The sequence below is a fragment of the Scyliorhinus canicula genome, chromosome 10 (assembly GCF_902713615.1).
Source record: "Scyliorhinus canicula chromosome 10, sScyCan1.1, whole genome shotgun sequence".
NCBI lineage: Eukaryota > Metazoa > Chordata > Chondrichthyes > Carcharhiniformes > Scyliorhinidae > Scyliorhinus > Scyliorhinus canicula.
Window position 1 is genome coordinate 52,399,350 of NC_052155.1, and position 25,328 is coordinate 52,424,677.

General features: G+C 49.1%; 1 pseudogene; it reads right to left on the bottom strand.

The window, feature by feature from the left end:
• Positions 1-14,805: 14,805 nt before the first annotated feature.
• Positions 14,806-24,631, bottom strand: LOC119972128 (annotated as a pseudogene).
• Positions 24,632-25,328: the final 697 nt, after the last annotated feature.

Consider the following 25,328-nt stretch of genomic DNA (forward strand, 5'->3'; position numbering starts at 1 on the left):
ATAGCTGTGACAAAGGGTCATGTGGACTTGAAACATTAGAGGCGGAATTCTCCCGAATCCGCGCGATGGCCCGACCCCAGCGTACAAAATGGCGCGAACCACTCCGGCGTCGGGCCGCCCGGAAGGTGCGGAATTCTCCACACTTCTGGGGGCTAGGCCGGTGCCAGAGGGGTTGGCGCCGTGCCAACCGACGCCGAAGGGACTGCGCGAGTTAACGCATACGCAGAACCACCGGCATGGTTCAGTGCATGCGCAGACCGGCCAGCGTATTCTAGCGTATGCGCAGGGGGATGTCTCCACCGCGCCAGCCATTGCGGAGCCCTACAGGAGCCGACGTGGAAGGAAGGAGTGTCCCCACGGCACAGGCTTGCCCGCAGATCGGTGGGCCCCGATCATGGGCCAGGCCACCATGGCCCCCCCCCCCCCCCCCCCCCCCCCCTCCGGGTCGGATCCCTCCGTGTCCCCCCAAAGACCACACCAGCTGACTTACCAGCCAGGTCCCACCATGTGGGTCCATGTCCAATCCTTGCCGGCGGGACTATCCATAAACCGACGGCCGCTCGGCCCATCGGGGCCCGGAGTATTGCCGGGGGAGCCGCTGCCAACCGCCCCCGACCGGCGCGGTGTGATCCCTGCTCCCGCCCGAAAACCGGCGCCGGAGAATATGGCAGCTGCCGTCGGCGCAGCGGGGCAGGATTCACGCCGCTCCCCGGGGATTCTCTGAGCTAGCAGGGGAATCGGAGAATCCTGCCCTAGCTCTTTTCTCTCCCTACAGATGCTGCCAGACCGGCTGAGATTTTCCAGCATTTTCTCTTTTGGTTTCAGATTCCAGCATCCGCAGTTAGAGTAGAGAAATACAGCACAGACCAGGCCCTTCGGCCCACGATGTTGCACCGAACTTTTGTCCTAGGTTAATCATAGAATTTTGGACAATTTTTCATGGCCAATCCACCCAACCTGCACATCTTTGGACTGTGGGAGGAAACCGGAGTACCCGGAGGAAACCCACGCAGTCACGGGGAGGATGTGCAGACTCCACACAGACAGCGACCCAAGTCGAAATCGAACTTGGGACCCTGGAGCTGTGAAGCAATTGTGCTATCCACAATGCTACCGTGCTGCCCTTAAGAAGTTAACCTACACTCCATTATTCTACCCTAATCCAAGTACCTATCCAATAGCCGCTTGAAGGTCCCTAACTTTTCCGACTCAACTACTTCCACAGGCAGTGCATTCCATGCCCCCACTACTCTCTGGGTAAAGAACCTACCTCTGACATCCCCTCTATATCTTCCACCATTTATCTTAAATTTATGTCCCCTTGTAATGGTGTGTTCCACCCGGGGAAAAAGTCTCTGACTGTCTACTCTATCTAATTCCCTAATCATCTTATAAACCTCTATCAAGTCGCCCCTCATCCTTCTCCGTTCTAATGAGAAAAGGCCTAGCACCCTCAACCTTTCCTCGTATGACCTACTCTCCATTTCAGGCAACATCCTGGTAAATCTCCTTTGCACCTTTTCCAAAGCTTCCACATCCTTCCTAAAATGAGGCGTAGGTACACAGTACTCCAAATGTGGCCTGACCAAGGTTTTGTACAGCTGCATCATCACCTCACGGCTCTTAAATTCAATCCCTCTGCTAATGAACGCTAGCACACCATAGGCCTTCTTCACAGCTCTATCCACTTGAATGGCAACTTTCAAAGATCTATGAACATAGACCCCAAGATCTCTCTGCTCCTCCACATTGCCAAGAACCCTACCGTTAACCCTGTATTCCGCATTCATATTTGTCCTTCCAAAATGGACAACCTCACACTTGTCAGGGTTAAACTCCATCTGCCACTTCTCAGCCCAGCTCTGCATTCTATCTATGTCTCTTTGAAGCCGACAACAGCCCTCCTCACTATCCACAACTCCACCAATCTTCGTATCATCTGCAAATTTACTGACCCACCCATCAACTCCCTCGTCCAAGTCGTTAATGAAAATCACAAACAGCAGAGGACCCAGAACTGATCCCTGCGGTACGCCACTGATAATTGGGCTCCAGGCTGAATATTTGCCATCCACCACCACTCTCTGTCTTCTATCGGTTAGCCAGTTTGTTATCCAACTGGCCAAATTTCCCACTATCTCATGCCTCCTTACTTTCTGCACAAGCCTACAATGGGGAACCTTATCAAATGCCTTACTAAAATCCATGTACACTACATCCACTGCTTTACCTTCATCCACATGCTTGGTCACCTCCTCAAAGAAGTCAATAAGACTTGTAAGGCAAGACCTACCCCTCACAAATCCGTGCTGACTATCCCTAATCAAGCAGTGCCTTTCCAGATGCTCAGAAATCCTATCCCTCAGTACCCTTTCCATTACTTTGCCTACCACCGAAGTAAGACTAACTGACCTGTAATTCCCAGGGTTATCCCTATTCCCTTTTTTGAACAGGGGCACGACATTCGCCACTCTCCAATCCTCTGGTACCACCCCTGTTGACAGCGAGGGCGAAAAGATCATTGCCAACGGCTCTGCAATTTCATTTCTTGCTTCCTATAGAATCCTTGGATATATCCCGTCAGGCCCGGGGGACTTGTCTACCCTCAAGTTTTTCAAAACGCGCAACACATCTTCCTTCCTGACAAGTATCTCCTCGAGCTTATCAGTCTGTTTCACACTGTCCTCTCCAACAGTATGGCCCCTCTCATTTGTAAATACTGAAGAAAAATACTTGTTCAAGACCTCTCCTATCTCTTCAGACTCAATACACAATCTCTCGCTACTGTCCTTGATTGGACCTACCCTCGCTCTAGTCATTCTCATATTTCTCACATTTGTGTAAAAGGCCTTTGGGTTTTCCTTGATCCTACCTGCCAAAGATTTTTCATGCCCTCTCTTAGCTCTCCTAATCCTTTTCTTCAGTTCCCTCCTGGCTATCTTGTATCCCTCCAGCGCCCTGCCTGAACCTTGTTTCTTCAGCCTTACATAAGTCTCCTTCTTCCTCTTAACAAGACATTCAACCTCTCTTGTCAACCATGGTTCCCTCACTCGACCATCTCTTCCCTGCCTGACAGGGACATACATATCAAAGACACGCAGTACCTGTTCCTTGAACAAGTTCCACATTTCACTTGTGTCCTTCCCTGACAGCCTATGTTCCCAACTTCTGCACTTCAATTCTTGTCTGACAGCATTGTATTTACCCTTCCCCCAATTATAAACCTTGCCCTGTTGCACGCACCTATCCCTCTCCATAACTAAAGTGAAAGTCACAGAATTGTGGTCACTACCTCCAAAATGCTCCCCCACTAACAAATCTATCACCTGCCCTGGTTCATTACCAAGTACTAAATCCAATATGGCCTCCCCTCTGGTTGGACAATCTACATACTGTGTTAGAAAAGCTTCCTGGACACACTGCACAAACACTACCCCATTCAAACTATTTGATCTAAAGAGTTTCCACTCAATGTTTGGGAAGTTGAAGTCACCCATGACTACTACCCTGTGACTTCTGCACCTTACCAAAATCTGTTTCCCAATCTGTTCCTCCACATCTCTGCTGCTATTGGGGGGCCTATAGAAAACTCCCAACAAGGTGACTGCTCCTTTCCTATTTCTAACTTCAACCCATATTACCTCAGTAGGCAGATCCCCCTCGAACTGCCTTTCTGCAGCTGTTATACTATCTCTAATTAACAATGCCACCCCCCCCCCCCACCTCTTTTACCATCCTCCCTAATCTTGTTGAAACATCTATAACCAGTGACCTCCAACAACCATTTCTGCCCCTCTTCTATCCAAGTTTCCGTGATGGCCACCACATCGTAGTCCCAAGTATCGATCCATGCCTTAAGTTCACCCACCTTATTCCTGATGCTTCTTGCATTAAAGTATACACACTTCAACCCATCTCCATGCCTGCAAGTACTCTCCTTTGTCAGTGTTACCTTCCCCACTGCATCACTACGTGCTTTGGCGTCCTGAATATCGGCTTCCTTAGTTGCTGGACTACAGATCCGGTTCCCATTCCCCTGCCAAATTAGTTGAAACCCTCCCGAAGAGTACTAGAAAACCTCCCCCCCCAGGATATTGGTGCCCCTCTGGTTCAGATACAACCCGTCCTGCTTGTACAGGTCCCACCTTCCCCAGAATGCGCTCCAATTATCCAAATACCTGAAGCCCTCCCTCCTACACCATTCCTGCAGCCACGTGTTCAACTGCACTCTCTCCCTATTCCTAGCCTCGCTATCACGTGGCACCGGCAACAAACCAGAGATGACAACTCTGTCTGTCTTGGCCTTTAACTTCCAGCCTAACTCCCTAAACTTGTTTATTACCTTCACACCCTTTTTCCTACCTACGTCGTTGGTACCAATGTGCACCACGACTTCTGGCTGCTCACCCTCCCACTTCAGGATCCTGAAGACACGATCCGAGACATCCCTGGCCCTGGCACCCGGGAGGCAACATACCTTTCGGGAGTCTCGCTCGCGACCACAGAATCTCCTATCTATTCCCCTAACCATTGAATCTCCTATTACTATTGCTTTTCTATGCGCCCCCTTCCCTTCTGAGCCCCAGAGCCAGACTCAGTGCCAGAGACCTGGCCGCTGGGGCCTTCCCCCGGTAGGTCATCCCCCCCAACAGCATCCAAAACGGTATACTTGTTTTGAAGGGGAACGGCCACGAGGGATCCCTGCATTGTCTGCCTGTTAGTTTTCTTTACCCTGACTGTAACCCAGCTACTCTTGTCCAGTACCTTTGGTGTGGCTACCTCCCTGTAACTCTTCTCGATAACCCCCTCTGCCTCCCGGATGATCCGAAGTTCATCCAGCTCCAGCTCCAGTACCTTAACACGGTCTCTGAGGAGCTGGGGTTGGGTGCACTTCCTGCAGGTATAGTCAGCGGGGACACCAGTGGTATCCCTCACCACCCACATCCTACAGGAGGAGCATGCAACTGCCCTAGCCTCTATCCCCTCTTACTTTACAGAATTAGCTGCCCCGTGGACCAACTGGACCTCCGCCCTCCGACTCTGCTTCCAGTCAGCTGTACTCTAAACTCCTGGCTCCCTTCACGCTCTTTGATAAATATCGGAAATGAAATGTAAGGAGCACCTTACTCCCTCCTCACCTAACTCCCTCAGTCACCAAACTCTCACTGTAGCACTCAAATGCCACAAGCTCAGCACTCCCTCAGTCACCAAACTCTCACTGTAGTACTCAAATGCCACAAGCTCACCACTCCAGTGCAGTAATTTGCTTTTATCCACCTGTAAGTTAACATCTGACTCTGCTGTCTGAACCTCAAAAGGGATTTTTCACGAACCACTTCTCTTTCAAAATCCAAAACTTCTCCTCTCATTTGCCAGTACATCCTTGCATATAACACACATGGGGCTGGGTTCAATGTTGTCGGGATTTTCCATTGTGCCTGCAGCGCACCCACAGCCAGGGATTTTCTGACAGTGTGGAATCCCCATTGGCTAGCTGGCGGGACAGAGAATCCTACCCATGGGTTTTGCATCTTTATTTGCATAATTGACCATAAAAACCAAACCTCAAGAAATCATCTTTATACTGCTTTGTTCCCTAGTTAAGTTTCTTCTTTGAAATGAAAATGAAATGAAAATCGCTTATTGTCACGAGTAGGCTTCAATGAAGTTACTGTGAAAAGCCTCTAGTCGCCACATTCCGGCACCTGTTCGGGGAGGCTGGTACGGGAATCGAACCGTGCTGCTGGCCTGCTTGGTCTGCTTTCAAAGCCAGTCATTTAGCCCTGTGCTAAACAGCCCCTGTTGCTATCTGGAATCCCTGGATTTCTGAACAGAGCTAACACTCGCACTGCTTTGTCCTGCCCTGGACCCTGCTGAGGAACCCTTTCCAGCAAATTCAGTTGCGAAATCCTGTCCAGTAGGTATACTGCCGATTTCTGTCTCTGGCTGTCTCTTCATAGAATCATAGAATTTACAGTGCAGAAGGAGGCCATTTGGCCCATCAGGTCTACACTGGCCCTTGATGGAGCACCCTACAAAAGCCCACATTTCGATCTATCCCCGTAAACCCACCTTACCTTTGGACACTAATGGGGAATTTCTCATGGCCAATCCACCTAACCTGCACATTTCTTGACTGTGGGAGGAAACCAGAGCACCCGATGGAAACCCACGTAGATACAGGGAGAAAGTGCAAACTCCTCACAGACTAGGGTTGAATTGAACCCCAGTCCCTGGAGCTTGGAGCTGTGAGGCAATAGTGCTAACCACTATGCCACCGTACCGCTTTTAATTGTAAGAAAATGATTAACTTCACAGTCCTCCTGCCTTGCTTGGTAGCAGCTGGAAAATCCTCCGTGATTTGGTGCCAAAAGCACATATGTACAGGGCGCTTGATGTCAAGTGCACGTGCAGGGCACGTGACCTGCTCACTACTGCCACTTATGGCCGGAAGACTTCATTGTTTGCATTTAAAAGCCTGTAGCTGCCGGCCGCCATTCTCAATTTAAAAGCTGGTAGCAGTTGTTGGGCACTTCTCCTGCGATTTGGGCCACTGCGGGAATGCCACGACTGATCGCTCTGCGACCCTTCCAACACCCGCCCTTGACCCACCTGTGGGTCATGGCCCACACTCTGAAAGACCCTGAAATAGTGGAGCTGGCCCTTAACTCTACTCTGTTTTCTCACTACCAGCCAATTTGTGAGCCAAGCCAATAATTTAACTTCCATTCCATCGGTGTCAACTTTAGCTTATGAGGCACTTTAACAAATGCCTTCCAGTAGCGCCTATAAATAACATCCTGAGACATTTCTCTGTCTACTACTTTGGTTACCTCTCAAAAAAAATCAATTACGTTCATTGGGCATCGTTTATCTTTTACAAATCCAAACAATATCATGAAGGATTCCTTTTGGAAACAGATAGAAAAAGACATTTTCAAATCATCAGGTCAAAGAGAGGAAATACCAGTGTGTTAACCCAGTATATATAAATTAGGTACCTTGGGTTCAGGTTGCTGGGTTGGTATTGCAGTATCAGGGTGTTTAGAGGCAGAGCAAGGGTTAATCTGGAATTGGAGAACAATACCGCTCAAGGTGTGATCTAGACTAGAGTCCCATGACCGCAGAGAGTACAGTAAGAAGTCTTACAACACCAGGTTAAAGTCCAACAGGTTTCTTTGGAATCACTAGCTTTCGGAGCATAGCTCCTTCATCAAGTGAGTACAGTCACAGAGTCTGGAAGGAGCAAGCATAGAGACAGCACCCATGCATATACCCTTGGATATGCATATTACCAATAAACAGTTTACGCTCAACCATACAAGCCTCTAGACCTCTCAAAAGCCATGCAGCTTTCCGAGCTGCGAGAAGATAATGAAGCCATGAACAGCACAATTACAGAACTAAAACAAGTTAAGACTTTGTCAGAGACAGATCTAGCAAACAGTGAAAGAAAAATTAAGAACAAGGAAAAAGCTTTGTCGCAGAAATAGAAAGAAACAGAAATAAGATTGGAAAATGCAAATGCTGAAGATCAAGTAAAAGCACTGGATGCCCCAAACATACTGGTGAACCATTGAGTTGTTGAAAAATTAAATGGCTGAACTAAAAATAAAGACCCAAGAAGGTTAAGCAAAAGTTGAATAGTTAGGGCAGCATGGCGGCGCAGTGGTTAGCACTGCTGCCTCACGGCGCCGAGGTCCCAGGTTCAATCCCGGTTCTGGGTCACTGTCCGTGTGGAGTCTGCACATTCTCCCTATGTTTGCGATGGTTTCGCCCCCACAATCTAAAGATGTACAGGGTAGGTGGATTGGCCACACTAAATTGCCCCTTATTTGAAAAACAAAATGAATTGCGTACTCTAAATTTATTTTTAGAAGTTGAATAGTTGAAAATGAAAATGAAAATCGCTTATTGTCACGAGTAGGCTTCAATAAAGTTACTGTGAAAAGCCCCTAGTCGCCACATTCCGGCGCCTGTTCAGGGAGGCTGGTACGGGAATTGAACCGTGCTGCTGGCCTGTGGTGAAAGCCAGCGATTTAGCCCAGTGTGCTAAACCAGTTGCAAGAGAAAGTAAATGATCTCACAAAAGAGCATGAAGAGTCTCAGAAACAACTAGCAGCAGGAAAATTAAAGAATGTGAGCTTGATGGATAGCACACAGAAATTAGGCTCTGCTAAGGAACAATGGTTCAGTACAGAGAACAACTTTCACATACAGAAGATGAGCTTGCTATTGAAAAATTAGAACTTGATGAACTCCGAGTATCAGAAGTATCCAGTAAGCATTGCGAAGAGCACAATGATATTTTTGAATTTCAATCTCATCTGAAGAACATGACAGATTAGATTACAGGATGGAAGAGCAAATCCAAACTTTAGTAGCAGATAATTAAAGACAACTAAATTCGCCAGAATAGTTGCTGAGGTTAATGAAAAGATTCATAAGTTTGAAAAAGGATTGGAAAATAAGAGAGTTAATAAATATTTGAAACAAGTGAAAAAGAAAGTTCAGTTATTGAAACATCAATGTACAGTAAGGTCATGGTATATCCAATGGAAAGAGAAAACCCCTATACACTCTAGGAGTGAACAACATGAATGTACCCTTTGGAAGGAACAGGACAAACCCACGGTGTTCAAACAAAGCAGATGGGTTGTCAATAAACAGAAACGCAACTTGAAGTAATGGAAAAAGTGAATCAAATGGAGACACATAAGAAGCAAAACACAAAGTACAACAATTTCAACACCAATCTGACAAGGTCAACCCAAAACAACTGAAATTACCCTTCCTCCAAACATGACAGAACAAGATCTGGAAGAATTGTCAAGCGTCCAGACCTCCTAAATTTGTAAAGTCAGGGGGTGCATTCTCCGTTTGGTCTCCCGCTGGAGGAGGATTGCACCCGCTTTACAATTCCCTTCAGAGCGTAAAGCAGGAAGCAATTCCATGCCCATTGCCTTCAAAATTTGTGCATGGCGAGGAATACAAGGCATTCTGGAGGGAATCCCACTATCGGGCCACCATTTTGAGCAGGTGGCCCAACAGACTTGCAGCTGTCCACCTCCTCCTCCCCCCCCCACATCGCAAATCAACCCCAACACTCCCCCCCCTACAAAGCAGCCCTTCGCCCCTGGATTGCCTGGGTACCCCCCTTCCCCCAAGTACAGGGGGTGACCCGACTCACCCCGCGGGACCCCCTAATGAAGGAGACCCACCCAGTCACCCCTTGGGACACCTGCAATTGGGAGACCCCCAGGGGCCCCTAACTAAAGGGTCTCCCCCCCCCCCCCCCAGAAAAGAGAGGCCTGTATGGAAGCTAGATTCCAGTCCAGACAGGGGCAGTAAATAAAATTACAGCTGTAACACTTACCTGGAATGCCCATTCCTTCAAGGAGAACAAATGTGGCTTGTGTTTCAACCCCTCAGACCCATTAGCTCCAAGCCATTCATAACTTTGTAGTAGTGGGCTGTGATTGAAAGTTTCCATAAACCAGCTGCAGAAGTGGTGAAACCCCAATTTTACAAACATTGACCACATCAAAGACAGGGAAGTGCATTCCAACCGCTAAGTGCATTCCAATCACTCTAGCATGTAATTGAATTGGGGAGGGGGGGGCAAGATCGGGGTTGCCGATCAAAGTGGCACCATGATCTGCAAATAGCCATTGCAACTGGCGTGATTAACGTGCCAGCAGGAAATCTCTCCAGGTGTGGCCTCGGTGGGGAGAAACTCCCAAGGCCAAAAGAAAATGGCAAAGTGCCATTTAATAGCGGGTGATTCTCGATGCCCAACCCGCCCAAAAGCAGACTTTAACTTCTGTCCATTGAATCGCGCCCATGATTTGTGTTCAACCATACAAGCCTCCAGATCTCTCAATGAGACACCAAACAACCTTCTAACAGACTCAGACACAGGTTCACACCTGGCCGTTTACCTTGTAATGCATATCTAATCTTACCCAAGCTATTAAAGTCAAAACACAAAGTAAGGAATGGCAAACTACAGGCACAATCCAATGATTAGCAATCAGTTACGGACTGGAGTTGGCAGAGGCCCCAGAAATGGCCATTCATCTGTCCTGTCAATCCGTAATAGAATAAGACACAAAATAAGTTGGAGAAAATTGTCAGGGTGAGCGTTGAACAATTTTATTGAATAACTAAAACACTGCAATTAACTTTTCTACTCATGGTGCTTTTAGAAAGTACTTTCAGGCTGCAGTTTTCAACGTGAAGATCCTGTGCCTTTAATGCCTGTGAAAGAATCCCAGGGTTTCTGGGTGGCTATCAATTTCCTTCCTGTCTGTAAACAGATTTTTGCTCTCTGCTGCGTGCATTGACTCACCAGCATGTTATTTCTGTGCTCCATACAAATAAATATTTGATGCAGTGATAGCATTGTTTTATTTTTGGTGCCGACACTGTCTTTCTGAATTTCGGGTATGGAGGCCGTGGAAGTGTGTGAATATTCTGAATGTCTCAGGAACATGTTAATGTTGCAGGAACAATCCCAACCCCAACTTCAACTGCAGAAAAGTCTGAAAATCTCTCTACAGTTGCGAGGTGAAAGCAAGAGGAAGCTCAGCTGTTTTGGCAACTGCTGTCGAAGAGCTCGCTGAAATACAATGTCAAAGCTCAAAATATCCCAGGACATTTGAGAGAGGAGGGATAAAAGTTTGCAAAGTTAAACTTTGCCTCCTTTGAAAACAAACATACAAATTAGGAGCAGGAGTAGACCATTTGGGACCTCGGACTGCTCTACCATTCAATAAGATCACGCCTGATATGATAGCAACCTCCATTCCACATTCACTACTACCCCCAATAACATTTCACCTCCTAGATTATCGAGAACCTCTATCCCTCTGCCTGAAAAATATTCAAATGTTGCACCCGATGCGAATCTGAGAGCGCCGGTTAAATAGCGGGAAAGGCCAAAATCAAGTTTGCCCTGGGAATCAATCAGTTTGCTATCTAACATGTCTGCTACTGGTTGCCAAATATGGTGAACATATCATTAACCCTCATTTGCATTAATTTTCATCTCATTAGTGAGATTGAAGTCGAATGCATCAGCCTCCCAGGAACTAACCGGCTCCCCAGCAAGAAATGTTGCGTGCACCGTTTAGTTCTCCTTTTTAATAACGCAATATCTGTTGAGGGAATCTGAGGAGGTGAGTAGCCATTTCCATTTTCTGGCATGCAGCTCGGGGAGGGAGGGGAGAAAGATGGGTCGGGGGTGCTGGGGGTGGGGAGGAGTGGTGGGACTTCTCAAGGGGGTTGGGCTTGGTCGGGGCTTAAGTGTTCAGGTGGTTGGGTGAAGGGAATAAGGGGTTTTTCATCTGTGAAGCCTTCAAGCCATCGTTAAATATTGCATATACCCATAACAGGGGCAACTGCAGCTGCTGCCTGTCTGTCCTACCAAACACCTCCAGGACAGAGCCCTGTCTGTCCTACCAAACACTTCCAGGACAGAGCCCTGTCTGTCCTACCAAACACTTCCAGGACAGAGCCCTGTCTGTCCTACCAAACACTTCCAGGACAGAGCCCTGTCTGTCCTACCAAACACTTCCAGGACAGAGCCCTGTTCTTGGTTGTATGTTAAAGTTCATTTTAACTCCGTTTGACTGTGAACTGCCTCTAGCTTCACAGCTGAAGGCTATTGCGCATGAGGAATTGGCCTTGTTAGTTGTGAGAGCACTTCACAGCTGCACATTGTATCTGCTGGTGGCTGCAAATACCTGGAGGCTGCTGTTGCTGTTTCCTTCCTTTTCTGTAAGTCCTTGTCCAGAAAGAAGGACATTTTTTTCTCAGATATCGGAGTCCTGGAACAGCGGGCTCAGGGGGACGTATCAGTCCAGCATTTAATCCGGTTTGAAGAAAGGAGACTCTGAGGGATCTGGTACGTGATGTTGATCCAAATGGGCCACCTGACGATGAAATACTTTTGCAGATTGCTGATGCTTTTGTTGCTGGGGTGATGAGTGCTGCATGTAATTAGCACGTCACCGTGGGTTAAACAAGGATGTTAACCTGCACCTGAGCGCCAGTGGAATATGTGGATGCCAGGATTTGGTTCCGGTGAGATTGGGCCCTGTAGGAGGGCCTGCACAGCTGCAGCTCCTGGATGGAGAATAGCACTGATACGTGGAACTCCTATTGGTGGACAGAACATTTCGACGACAAAGTTTTAAAAAATAAATTTAGAGTACCCAATTCATTTTTTCCAATTAAGGGGTAATTTAGCGTGGCCAATCCACCTAACCTGCACATCTTTTGGGTTGTGGGGTTGTAACCCACGCAAACACGAGAAGAATGTGCAAACTCCACACGGACAGTGACCCAGAGCCGGGATGGAACCTGGGACCTCGGCACCGTGAGGCAGCAAGGCTAACCCACTGCGCCACCGTGCTGTCCTTCTACGACAAAGTTCTGGACATGATAACACAGTCTCAGGCTTATCCTCTATTTCTGTTGTTGAACCTGTGAGTGGTGATACCATTGTGTTTGGTTTTTATGTGAAAATAAGCTGATCTAGCTTTGGTTGGTACCAATATGGAACGCTGATGTTTCCTTGTTGGTTAATGGTTAGTGTGATATATGAAATGTTATGCAGTTGATTTTCAAATCTTTGATACTGTTGACCGTTTAATAAACAAAATATTTTCAAGTGGCTTCTCGTGGGTACACATGCCATGTCTCAGAGGACAATTATTGCATCGCACTTCAATCAAACTTTGAAGCCTGAACAGTTTGCCTGAACTCTAGAAGCGTCAGCACCATAGAGACAGCAGCCAACAATCAAACAGTCAAGAGCTGGGCTACAGCACTGGGGATATCCTTGCGACCATAGGGTAATTGTGTGGATCGGGGAGGGGACCTGAGCACGGTCTCCCTAATGTTCCCGTCTGGGGCCTAGGGGCTCCTCCTGTGGGTAGGGGTGAGTGTGCAGAGCAAGGATTGCCAGCACAACTGGCTCAGTGGATGGACACTCTGAGGGAGAGAGGGCGGGACACGTGAGGCGTGAGAGGCTTGGGGGATTTGAGGGTCCCGAGGTGGAAGCCCTAACTGCTTGTCTGTCTCCCTCCTCCAATTCCTTGCAGATATAATAATATGGCTGGTTATGTCAGCCCCGGAGAGGCTGACCTCGCGGTGCTGGTGGCAGCCCAGGCGGCCAGATGCTGAAGCAGACAGCAGTGACGACACAGGCTGGAGGCAGCACCCCATGTGCAGGGGGCTGCCACACACCCTGCAGACCTGGCTGCCCTTCAGGCTAAGAAGGAACACAGAGGGCGACGCCATTGACGGCCAAGGTGTACAGGTGTAGTTGGTCTTTCGAGGAGTTGGCAGACAGCATGTGCCGCAGGACACTCAGTCTCAACAAAGAGACAGTGAGGCACCTGTGCCACGTCCTCATGGAATGGCACACTGTGAAGGAGAAGGACACTCACTCCCAGTGGCTGTGAAGGTCACGCAGCCCTGAAAATCTATGCAACCTGATCATTCCAAGGCTCGAGTGGGAACTTGTGCGGCTCATCACAAGCTACAGCTCACAAGTACATCGGTGAGGTCACGGATGCCCTGTACGCCCGGACAGCTGACTATATCAACTTTGAGCTGGGCCAGGCCTGCCAAGATGCCCTGGTTGCAGGATTCACTGCCATTGCCGGGATGCCCCAGGTACAGGGGATTATTGATGGCATGCATGTCACCTTGCACGTAGCGGGGCATCAGGGAGTGCCCTTCATTAACAGGAAGGGATTCCACTCACTGAATGCTCAACTCTTGTGTGACCACCGCCTCCAGATCATGCATGTGGGTGCACACTTCCCAGGGAGCGTGCATGACAGCTACATCCTGGGACACTCAGAGGTACCCAGCGTCTTCAAGGACCACCCCAGGATGAAGAGTTGAATCTTGGGGGATAAGGGGTAGCTGATGACGCCAATGCAGAGGCTGAGACCCGATATAAGGAGGCTCATATTGCCACCTGTGCTGTCATTGACTGGTGCATCAGGCTGCTTAAAATGTGGTTCCAACGCCTGGACCACTCTGTTGGTGCATAACAGTACACCCTCCCCGACTCAAATACATTCATGTGCCCTTTCTAAACCCATCTTCCTGCACACAGCCCCTACAAATATACTGATTACTTCACTTGAAATCATACCTCTAGCAGGCATACTGTCTGTCTGCATCCTATCTTAGGTTTTAATAATATTACTTCACAAATACAAACTATAAAGTATGACAATTTCTTATATTCATCACACTAGATTGCAGGATTTATCCGAGGCAGCATGGTGACACAGTGGTTAGCATTGCTGCCTCACGGCACCGAGGACCCAGGTTCGATCCCGGCCCTGGGTCACTGTCCGTGTGACGTTTGCACATTCTGCCAGTGTCTGCGTGGGTCTCACCCCCACAACCCAAAAAGATGTGCAGGGTAGGTGGGTTGATCACAGGAATTTGCCCCTTAATTGGAAAAAAAAAATTGGATACTCTAAATTTATAAAAAGAAAAAAAAATAACTTTACAGCTAACAGGGTGACCTCTGCACAGAGTAAAACCAGAAAAACAATCATACCAATAACCAGCACCCCGCCCACATCCAACTTTAATACAAAAAGATAGAGAAACAGAAAACCAACCCCATCCCACAAACAACTACAAAATTACAAAATACAAACTCCAAACTTGTCCAGAAAACCCCCAATCAAATCCCCACAACCACATGCCCTCACACACAATACAAAAATCCCACAACAGATACAAATGCATCTAACTGTTAACAATTAGTTAGTTTGCCCCTGGTCCATGGTTCTTAACAAACTCATTCGCATCCTCTAGCGCATCAAAGTAATAGTCTGTCTTTAAAAGGCACTTGAAGACGAGCTGTGTACACCACACCAAATCACACATTACTCTTGGTCTTGTTGAACACCGCACGTTTTCTTGCCAGTTTTGCTCCCACATCCTGATCTATCCTGACGGCATGGCACTCCCATCTATAGTCTTGATGGTCTTTAGCACACTTCAGGACTCAGTCCTTATCTTGGTACCTGTGAAACCTAATAATGATCACCTGTGCTGGTTCCCCAGAACAGGGGTTCTGCATCAGCGACTGATGGGCCCGGTCCAACTTGTGAGGTCCCCACCATCCTCCCAAACATCTTGGGACATATTGTCCGTAGGATTTGGGCCCTCCAGATCCTCCGGTAGCCCAATGATTCTTAAACTTTGCCGCCTGGAACGATTTTCCAGATCGTCTAGCTTGGCCTTCTATGCTTTGTGCCCTTCAGCCAGCAATGCCATCTCTGTCCCAGGGAGACAATCAGGTCACTCTGGTCCAAGAGTGCCACCTCCACCTTTTGTATAACTGCGCCTTGCTCCTTTACCTTCCGATCCATCTTCTCCAAGGCCACACAGATGGGGGCTAGAGCCCCTTCCATTACCTTATCAAGGCCCTCAGCAACCGCTGCTTCTTGAATTTGTCCATCAAGAAGCTTACCAGCATCTCGGCCTTCCACGAAGAGTCCAAAGTCACAGCCATTTTCTCCATCAATGAGGCTCATGGGGATTCTGTATCCGACGACAATTCTTTGCCTGAGTGTTGCCTTGTATTATCCTTGTTGCACATTATCTCATTAAACTAATCAAATTTCCTCCCAAGCATCAACCAAAAAACTGGGCAAAAAGGGCCTAAAACAAAGTATCCTGATGGAGCCACCGCATGTGTGACTGCTCACCTCATCACCACCACCAGAAGTCCAGCCCCTGTGCTCTATTAATCTTTTCCTCATACTTTGACTTACTGTGTGAATTTCCCCCTCAGCAATATTTATCCTATCTGCAAAGATCGACTTCTCTCTCTGAGTTAAGTAAATGTCATCCCATTGGTTGGACAGGATTTACTGAATATTATCGGAGATTTTAAGGCTTCTATGATCTACGGAATAGTTACCTTATAAACTAGAAACCTTCCAGAAATTTCTGGTCTATTTGAGATCCATACAAAGTAATTAAGTTGGACACAAATCAAAAAAAATTCTGAAAAGGAAGTTGAACTATAGAATACATCTCCACCCTAGAAAAAAAACAACCAGCACTGGCACAATATGCCTTTGTATATTGTACACTGTTTTGTGTAGAAGTGTTTTGAGAATACATCTTATCCTGCTTCTGACTTTATTTAATTTTAATTATATTAATTTAAAAAGAAACATTGTGCCATGAAATACAGTCCCATTACTGGACTGACACAGTGCAGGGAGAAATGTCAAAGTTGTTGAGTGTGCCAGGCGCTGCAAATCAATTACTTCCTTCAAGTTTTCATTTTGAAAAGAAACAGAACACTCCACTGGCGGCCTATTTGGTAAGTGCACTGTTTACAGTGATACAGAGCAGAAAGTTGCCCAAGTTGATTGTTAGTCAAGCTGGGTTTCCCGATACCAACCAAGAAACTACAAATGGACTTTGTGGCATGAAACAGTGAGGGAAGGAAACATTAACCAGCATTCTCATCTTGCTCACAATTCGGAGAAGCCTGCTAGAAAACTCACACAATGCCGACGTGGATTGAATGCAGTTGTGATATTCTCCATGGTAAATAGCTGGCTGACATTCACTGTGTGGGACAGGTATACAGAGTAGCTGAGGATTTCCGGTGGCGGCCATGGTGTGAGTCTACACACACACAGAGGCAGCTCCTGCTTGAAGGCGTAGAAACAAGCTGTTTTTACCCAAAATTGGGTGTAATTTCGATGGAAAGTTTGTAACTGAAGGTCGGAGGAGAAATTCCCCCTGGGTGTGGCATGTCTGCTGGTTACCAAACCTGGCAGAAGAAGGTGAAGGACTTGGTCAAGGAGTTGGAAAGGACCTGTGGTGCAGAAGCTAGTGGAAAGATGGCGGAGGGAGAAGTGTCAGTGCAAGTAGCAAAGCCCCAGATGGAAGAGTTGATGGCCTTCATCAAGGAAAAGTTCTGCCAGCAAAGGAAGGAGATGTGGGAGGATAATTCAAAGGCCATCGAAGGGGCTGTGGCACCCCTGAAGGGAACGATGGAGAGGGTGGGAAATGCTTGGGAGCACAGGGGTCGCAGATCTGAGAGATTGAGAGGGCGACGTCAGACCACAGTGATCGGGTGGTGGCATTGGAGGCGGAGGTGGGGCTCTTGGGAAACCTTTGCAAAACATTGAGAGCAAAGGGGGAGGAGCAGTAAAATAGGTCGAGAAGGCAGAGTCTGTGGATAATGGGCCTGCCTGAAGGAGTGCACGAGGTACGTCTCGAGGATGCTGGCGGGGCTGGTGGTGGAGGGGGTGCTGGACAAGGCCCCTGAGGTGGACAGAGCACACAGGTCTCTGAGGCAGAAGCTTACAGCTGGGACCCGACACAGGCGGTGATCATGAGGCTCCACAGGTTCGTGGAGCAAGTGAAGATTCTGCAGTGGGCCAGGGAGAAGCAGAACTGCAAATGGGAGGGGAACAAAGTCCGAATATACGAGGACATTGGAGCTGAGCTGGCAAAGCGGCATGCGGGATTCAACAGGGCCAAGGGGGTGCTGTATTGACAGCGGATTAGGTTTGGGTGCATTACTCAGCCAAACTATGGGTGACTTATAAAGGCCAGGAATACCACTTTAAGACCCCAGAAGCGGCCAATTACTTTGTCAAGACACATCAACTGGGGGAGAATTCAACAATTTTTCTTATTGTTTGTCTTTGGGGGAGGTGACCTGTGGTTTGAGATGAGTTTTTTGAGTCTTTGTTTGGGTGGGGGTGTGTGGTCTGCAGGTAGCCTTCTTCACAGAATACAACCCCCCCCCCAGCCTGAAATCCTCTCTATGATATATACCTGCCGCACTACAGGGAGTAGGCCCTGGGCTGGCAGTAACAGCGGGTATGGGCCATGGAATGGAGGATGATGACAACCTGAGCCCTGGTACTCCACATTGTTTGGCAACGTCTGACTCCTGCATGCGAGCTGGCCTATTCATCGCACAGTGCCATCGAATCCCTGGGGTGGTGATGGCAGCAGGGGTATGAGATGGACGTGGAACACTGGAGCGGTGAGTGCTGGCTAAACTGCGATACTGTGCCGAACCCACCCCCAATGCCTGCCACTGCCCCCGCCCCCCCCCCAACCCCGGCCCCCTCTGCGGCTAGTCCAGACAAACCCATCCCTCACACCCATCTGACAGAGCGCCGAGGCAGATTGTAACATTGTGCATAGGTGTTTAACGTGGAAATATATGGTCATATTTGTGCCCTAGCCTTTCACTAACCTGTGCCCTGCACCCATGCCAACTTAACTGGTGTCTAATTTTCTGGCCTTACGGGCCCTCACGCTACCTCTCAGTAGATCCCCAGAAGGTACACCAGGAGTGGAGGCAGCTTGCTGTGATTCTCGCTCCGCAACCTGGGTCCCCTGTGGCTGCTGTCTTCTGGGGCAACTGGGTCTGAATGGGACCAGCTGCTGCTCGGGTGTCCCAGATGGCGTGGTGCCCCCTCACTGGCATGGGGCCCATCACCTCCTCCTCCCTCAGGGTCCCCAATGACCCCGGGCTACTCCATGGGACAGGGATGCGAGTGGAGCTAACCCGAGGCTCCCCCAGCACCTGGCGCTGCCAGTCATTTCAACCAGGGTCTGCATGCTCGCAGTCATGGAGCACAGCGAGTGGACTACCTCTGTCTGGAACTGCGCCGCATCACACTGCGATTGTGCCACCATCTTCTGGGTCTGTGCCACATCAGTCAGTGACTGTGCCATCTCAATCTGGAACTGGGTCACCTCCCTCTGTATCTGTGCCACGTCAGTCAGCATCTCAGCAATTCTTCCAATGCTCTCAGACATGAACCACTCTGACTGGACCACGCTCAGAAGCGCCACTGTAATGTCCAGGTGGACCTGGCACATGTTTGCCTGTGAGAGGGCAGCCCTATCCTGGGCCCAGACCACAGAGTGCCCCAGGACTCGATCCATGGCTGAAACCCTCGCCCCCAAGGCCTCCATCGCAGATGCCACCCATGTGGTGTTGGCCTGGGTGGGATGCATGTCTGGCACCACCTCCTGCTCCTGCACGTAGTTGGACTCCTCTAACTTAACTCCTCTGGCTTAAACCAGCTAGCGTGGAGGCCCCCTCCCGGGTCTCTTTCCCCCTTGCCCGGTCCCAGGAAAACCAAGATATCCTCTTTAGCACGCAACCCCTGCATACACACCCAAGCCCCAAAGACCCAAAGAACCATCATTGCAAATGAAAGTCCCATCTCTTCCCTTGTCCAAATATATAGTGTTGACTCATTTAGTACATACGCCAACACGCAGTGAAAAAATAAAGTTACATGAGGCTATATCAGTACACGACCATTTCTCAATCTGCCACAGTCCTTCTGCCTTCGCAAACTCCTCCGCTGCTTCCGCCGCCCCAAAATAAAAGTCCTTGGATTTGTAGGTCACCCTCAACTTAGCTGGATATACTATGCCGCACTGCACCTTGCTGATGTACAGTGCCTTCTCCACCCGTCTGAATGAAGCCCGCCTCCTCGCAAGCTCCACCGTAAAGCCCTGGGGCGGTATTCTCCGCTCCCGATAAAAATCGGGATGGCCATCGTGAAATCGGCCGAGCTTCACGACGGCCATGGGGCCCGCTCCCCGCACCTAATTCACCCCCATCCGGGGGGGGCTAGGAGCGGGCCCCCGTAGTTCCCGGCCACGACCTCGCCGCGCCTGAAATGACGCCGAAACGGGGCTTTTCTGATGTCATCCGCGCATGCGCGGGTTGTCGGTTCCAACCGACAATGCGCTGATGACATCAGCGTGCAGACGGCACGAACCCGTGCATGCGCGGTGCCGTCTTTCTCCACCGTCGCCTGGCAAGATCAAGCCGCCACGTCTTGAGGGCGGAGGGGAAAGAGTGTGTCTGTTTTGGACGCTGGCCCGACGATCAGTGGGCACCGATCACGGGCCTGTCCCCTCACGAGCACAGTCGCGGTGCTCCCGTCCAAATCGGGCCTCTAGATGCCCCAAACGGGCATCTGGCACCCGTTTCACGAATGCAGCGACCAGGTGTGGTTGTTGCCGTGGTGAAACGGGCGTGAAGGGCTGGCCGCCCGGCCCATCGGAGAATCGCTGGGGGCACCAGGGGGGCGTCAAAAATGTCAGGAGGCCCTCCCACGATTCTCCCACGCCACGTGGAGAGCGGAGAATTCCGCCCCTGGTATATGCGTATACCAGCTCCAGCCCACTGCACCACCCGCTTCTGCTTTGCCTAGCACAGGACCTTCGCCTTCATGCTACACCTACGGAAACACAGAGTTACTACTCTTGGAGGCTCACTCGCCTTTGGTATAGGCCTCCAGGAACGATGAGCCCGATCCAGTTCATATCGAGAGGGATCGTCCCCCTCCTCCAAGAACTTCGCCAACAGGGCAGCAGGGTAGCATGGTGGTTAGCATAAATGCTTCACAGCTCCAGCGTCCCAGGTTCGATTCCCGGCTGGGTCACTGTCTGTGTGGAGTCTGCACGTCCTCCCCCCTGTGTGCGTGGGTTTCCTCCGGGTGCTCCGGTTTCCTCCCACAGTCCAAAGATGTGCGGGTTAGGTGGATTGGCCATGATAAATTGCCCGTAGTGTCCTAATAAAAGTAAGGTTAAGGGGGGGGGTTGTTGGGTTACGGGTATAGGGTGGATACGTGGGTTTGAGTAGGGTGATCATGGCTCGGCACAACATTTAGGGCCGAAGGGCCTGTTCTGTGCTGTACTGTTCTATGTTCTATGTTCTATGTTCTATCGTGGCAAAATACTCCGTCGGCCTCCAGCCTTCCACCATTTCGGGTAGACCCACAATCCTCAGATTCTGTCGCCTGGATCTGTTTTCCAGGTCTTCCATTTTGGCTTGCAGACCCTTGTTGGTCTCTATCACCTTCCGCAACTCCTTCCCCATCGAAGTGAGTTGATCACTGCGCTGCGATAATACCTCTTCCACTTCCTTCAGTGTCTCACCTTGCTCCTGTACCTCTGCCGCTGCGCTTGATACCGCCGCCCTCACTGGGGCAATCACCTCCTCCAGCAGCACTTTCCATACCGTCCTCATCTCCTTCTTCATCGCTTCCATGTGCTTTGTGAACTGTTTTCACAAAACATTCCACAGCCACCGCCTTGGTCATTTCTTCTGCTGTGAGCGATGCGGCCTCCCCTGGTGCTCCAGCCTCCTCTTTCCTTACAGTTCCTGCGCTGACTTTTTCACTCACCGGTAGACTTTCGTTAACCCTCTTTTTTCACGGCCGTTTTTCTCCCAAACTTGGACATTTCTCCTCCATGTGCCTTCTTACAGCTTTTTCAGCCTCCGTTGCCCTCCAGTGTGCGGCTGCCTCCCGCCTGCCGTCACCACAAGTCACTTCATTGCAGTGTTAATGTAAGCCTATGTATAATTATAACTTATAATAATAATGTTTATTGTCACAAGTCGGCTTACATTAACACTGCAATGAAGTTACTGTGAAAAGCCCCTAGTCGCCACATTCTGGCACGTGTTAGGAGGGAGAATTCAGAATGTCCAAATGACCTAATAGCACATCTTTCCGGACTTGTGAGAGGAAACCGGAGCATCCGGAGGAAATCCACCCTAAACACGGGGAGAAAATACAGACTCCGCACAGACAGTGACCCAAGCCGGGAATCGAACCTGGGACCCTGGTGTTGTGAAGCCATAGTGCTAACCTATATGCTACCATGCTGCCCAAACTTGCAACACTAATAAAGATTATTATTGTCATTATAAGTCCATAAATCCTGCCCCGGCGTCAACACTTAAGGTACAATACTCCAGCTACGCTGCACCAAAAAAGCAGCTCGCCGCGGGCCGGGAGACCCCGCTCCCGGGATCTACGCGGCTCGCAACTGCTTCACGGGATTCAATGCAATCTCGCAAGACGTTGCAAGGTGAATCCTGCCCACAATGGGCGGGATCACCTTTTAGCAATTCTGCACATTAGAGTGAGGCAGAAAGCCTTACTCTAATGTGCAGATTCCCAATGTACCTGAGGCTTCGGGATTCAAACCCCTTAACCTGGGGACTTCGGGCGAGCGCCGTTTGGTATTGGTCTCCACAAATGGGCACCAGATGGAACGGCACTAGTGCATGCCCTTTGGGCAGGATGGTGCCCTGGCAGTGCCACCTGGGTGCCTGTCTGGCATTGCCAGCTGGCAGGGGCACTGCCAGGGTTCCAGATCGGCACTGTCAAGATGCCAAGCTGCCATTTTTTGCACGCGTGTGATCGGGCTGGGGTTGCACGGCACGGGTGTTGGGGATGCGGAGGGGTGGGAGCGGGGACCCTCCCGTAATGCATTCGGCTGGGGGGCTGGGGGGGGGGGGGGGGGGCACCGACCGTTGATTCATTTTGTGGCCCCGGAGATTGGGTCACCATTTTAAAAGGCATCCTGATCTCTCGCTACAATGGGGAGTTCCGGCGAGCGAGCTCTCCACCGTACAAAACATACGTTTCCCGTTCAGGCCCCTCATTCAACATGAGTCGTGTTGAATCGCCATGTGTTTCTCAGCACTCTTGAGTGCCGGGGAACACGCACCAAACTCACTCGCTCTGTGACTTTGTTCCCTTTCGAGTAGATTGTGCCCTTAGTCTCAGGAATGGAGAATACCGCCACATTTATTTCTTCCAATCATTAATTTTAAAAAGTTTTTTATGTTTCATCAGATCAGAAAGCACATCTCTCTCTGTGTCTCTCCTCATTAATGACCTAGACAGGAATGTGTGGGGTATGATCAGTGGGGTATGATCAGTAAGTTCGCAGATGACCCAAAAATTGGTGGTTTGGTAAATAACAAGGAAAAAAGCCTTAGATTACAGGGCTATATGGGAGATCTGGACAGACTAGTGGCAAATGGTATTTAACTTTAAAAAGTATGAGGTAATGCATTTTGGGAGGACTAACAAGGCAGGAGAATACACAATGAATGGTAGGACGCTAGGAGGTAAGAGGACCAGAGGGACCTTGGAGTGCATGTCCATGTGCCCCTGAAGGCTGCAGGACAGGTAGATAAGGTGGTTAAAAAGGCATATGGGACATTTTGTTTTGGTTTTCACTTGCATTAATTAACATGACGAATCAACCCATTACGACAAAATACATTAACCCCCCACTTTAACCCCAGGTATAACTCCCATTTCCTTGTACACTAACCCCCACTTTAACTCCCATTCCCCTGTACACGAACCCCCACTTTGACTCCCATTCCCTGTACACAAACCCCCAATTTAACCCCAATTCCCTGTACATTAACCCCCACTTTAACCCCAATTCCCTGTACACTAACCCCCACTTTAACTCCCATTCCCTGTACACAAACCCCCAATTTAACCCCAATTCCCTGTACACTAACCCCCACTTTAACCCCAATTCCCTGTACACTAACCCCCACTTTAACCCCATTCCCTGTACACTAACCCCCACTTTAACCCCAATTCCCTATACACTAACCCCCACTTTAACCCCATTTCCCCGTACACTGACCTCCACTTTAACCCCCATTCCCCTGTACACTAACCCCCACTTTAACTCCCATTCCCCTGTACACAACCCCCCAATTTAACCCCAATTCCCTGTACACTGACCCCCAATTTAACCCCAATTCCTTGTACACTAACCCCCACTTTAACCCCCATTCCCCTGTACACTGACCCCCACTTTAACCCCCATTCCCCTGTACACTAACCCCCACTTTAACCCCATTCCCCTCTACACTAACCCCCACTTTAACCCCATTACCCTGTACACTAACCCCCACTTTAACCCCATTACCCTGTACACTAACCCCCACTTTAACCCCATTCCCCTCTACACTAACCCCCACTTTAACCCCATTACCCTGTACACTAACCCCCACTTTAACCCCATTACCCTGTACACTAACCCCCACTTTAACCCCATTACCCTGTACACTAACCCCCACTTTAACCCCATTCCCCTGTACACTAACCTCCACTTGAACTCCCATTTCCTGTACACAAACCCACAATTTAACCCCAATTCCCTGTACACTAACCCCCACTTTAACCCCAATTCCCTGTACACTAACCCCCACTGTTGGGTTCCATTTGGCATTTTCCTTCCCAAAACTCTTCTCGGCATAAGCTCAAGTCCTCAGTTCCTGACCCTTCCTTTACTTCACAAACAGGATATCATCCTGTTCCACATAATCATTGGGATCATTGTCTCGGTTACGTGATGGATAATCTGCAAATTGTTCCAACAGTAGGTCCTGAGAGGTGACATGCTGGATCTGATCTTCGTTACACTTCACATCAAGTGACAACTCCAATGAGCATTCTGGGCAGAACATATCACAGGTACAGTCCGTTGAATACTGTATCTTATCCACATTGTCATCATTTGCCAGAGGAATTAATCTGATTTTGTGCACGCAATAAATTCATCATGGGGCACTGAGGAATTGGCATCAATCCAAACCCAATCAATCACAAAAGTTGCCACTTCTGCCATGAGAACTCTGCGTGAAGCATTTGCCATCGATAACTCTGTACTTCACAATGAATTTTACATTATCGTCTGTCAGCTCCGTGATCCGCACCCCTTGTTGGTTTGCGTACAGCATGTCGGCGAAAGCTGGATTCCTCGGCACATGGGGTACGTGCCTTTATTAGCCGAGGCATAGAATATAAGAGCAGGGAGGTTATGGTGGAGCTGTATAAAACGTTTGTTAGGATACAGCTAGAGTACTGTGTGCAATTCTGTTTGTCACACTATAGGAAGGATGTGATTGCACTAGAAAGGGTGCAGAGGAGATTCACCAGAATGTTGCCTGGGCTGGAGTGTTTCAACTATGAAGAGAGGCTGGGGTTGTTTTCCTTAGAATGGAGAAGCCTGGGGGCAGTCCTGATTGAGGTGTACAGAATTATGAAGGACAAAGAAAGGGTAGTTGGAAGAAATATTTCCCCTTAATAGAAGGGTCAATAACCAGTGGACATAGATTTAAGATAAGGGGCAGGAGGTTTAGAGAGGATTTGAGGAAAACCTTTTTCACCGAGAAGTTGGTGAGAATCTGGAACTGACTGCCTGAAAGGGTGGTAGAGGCAGGAACCCTCACAACATTTAAATAGCATTTAGATGAGCAATTGAAAAACCATAACATGAAAGGCTATGGACCAAGTGCTGGAAAATGGGATTAGAACAGACAGGTGCTTGATGACTGGCATAGACACGATGGGTCAAAGGACCTCATTTTGTGCGCCATGATTTTATGACTCTATGACTTCATACTACATCCTTGCTGACCAAGAGTTGCTAAGCAT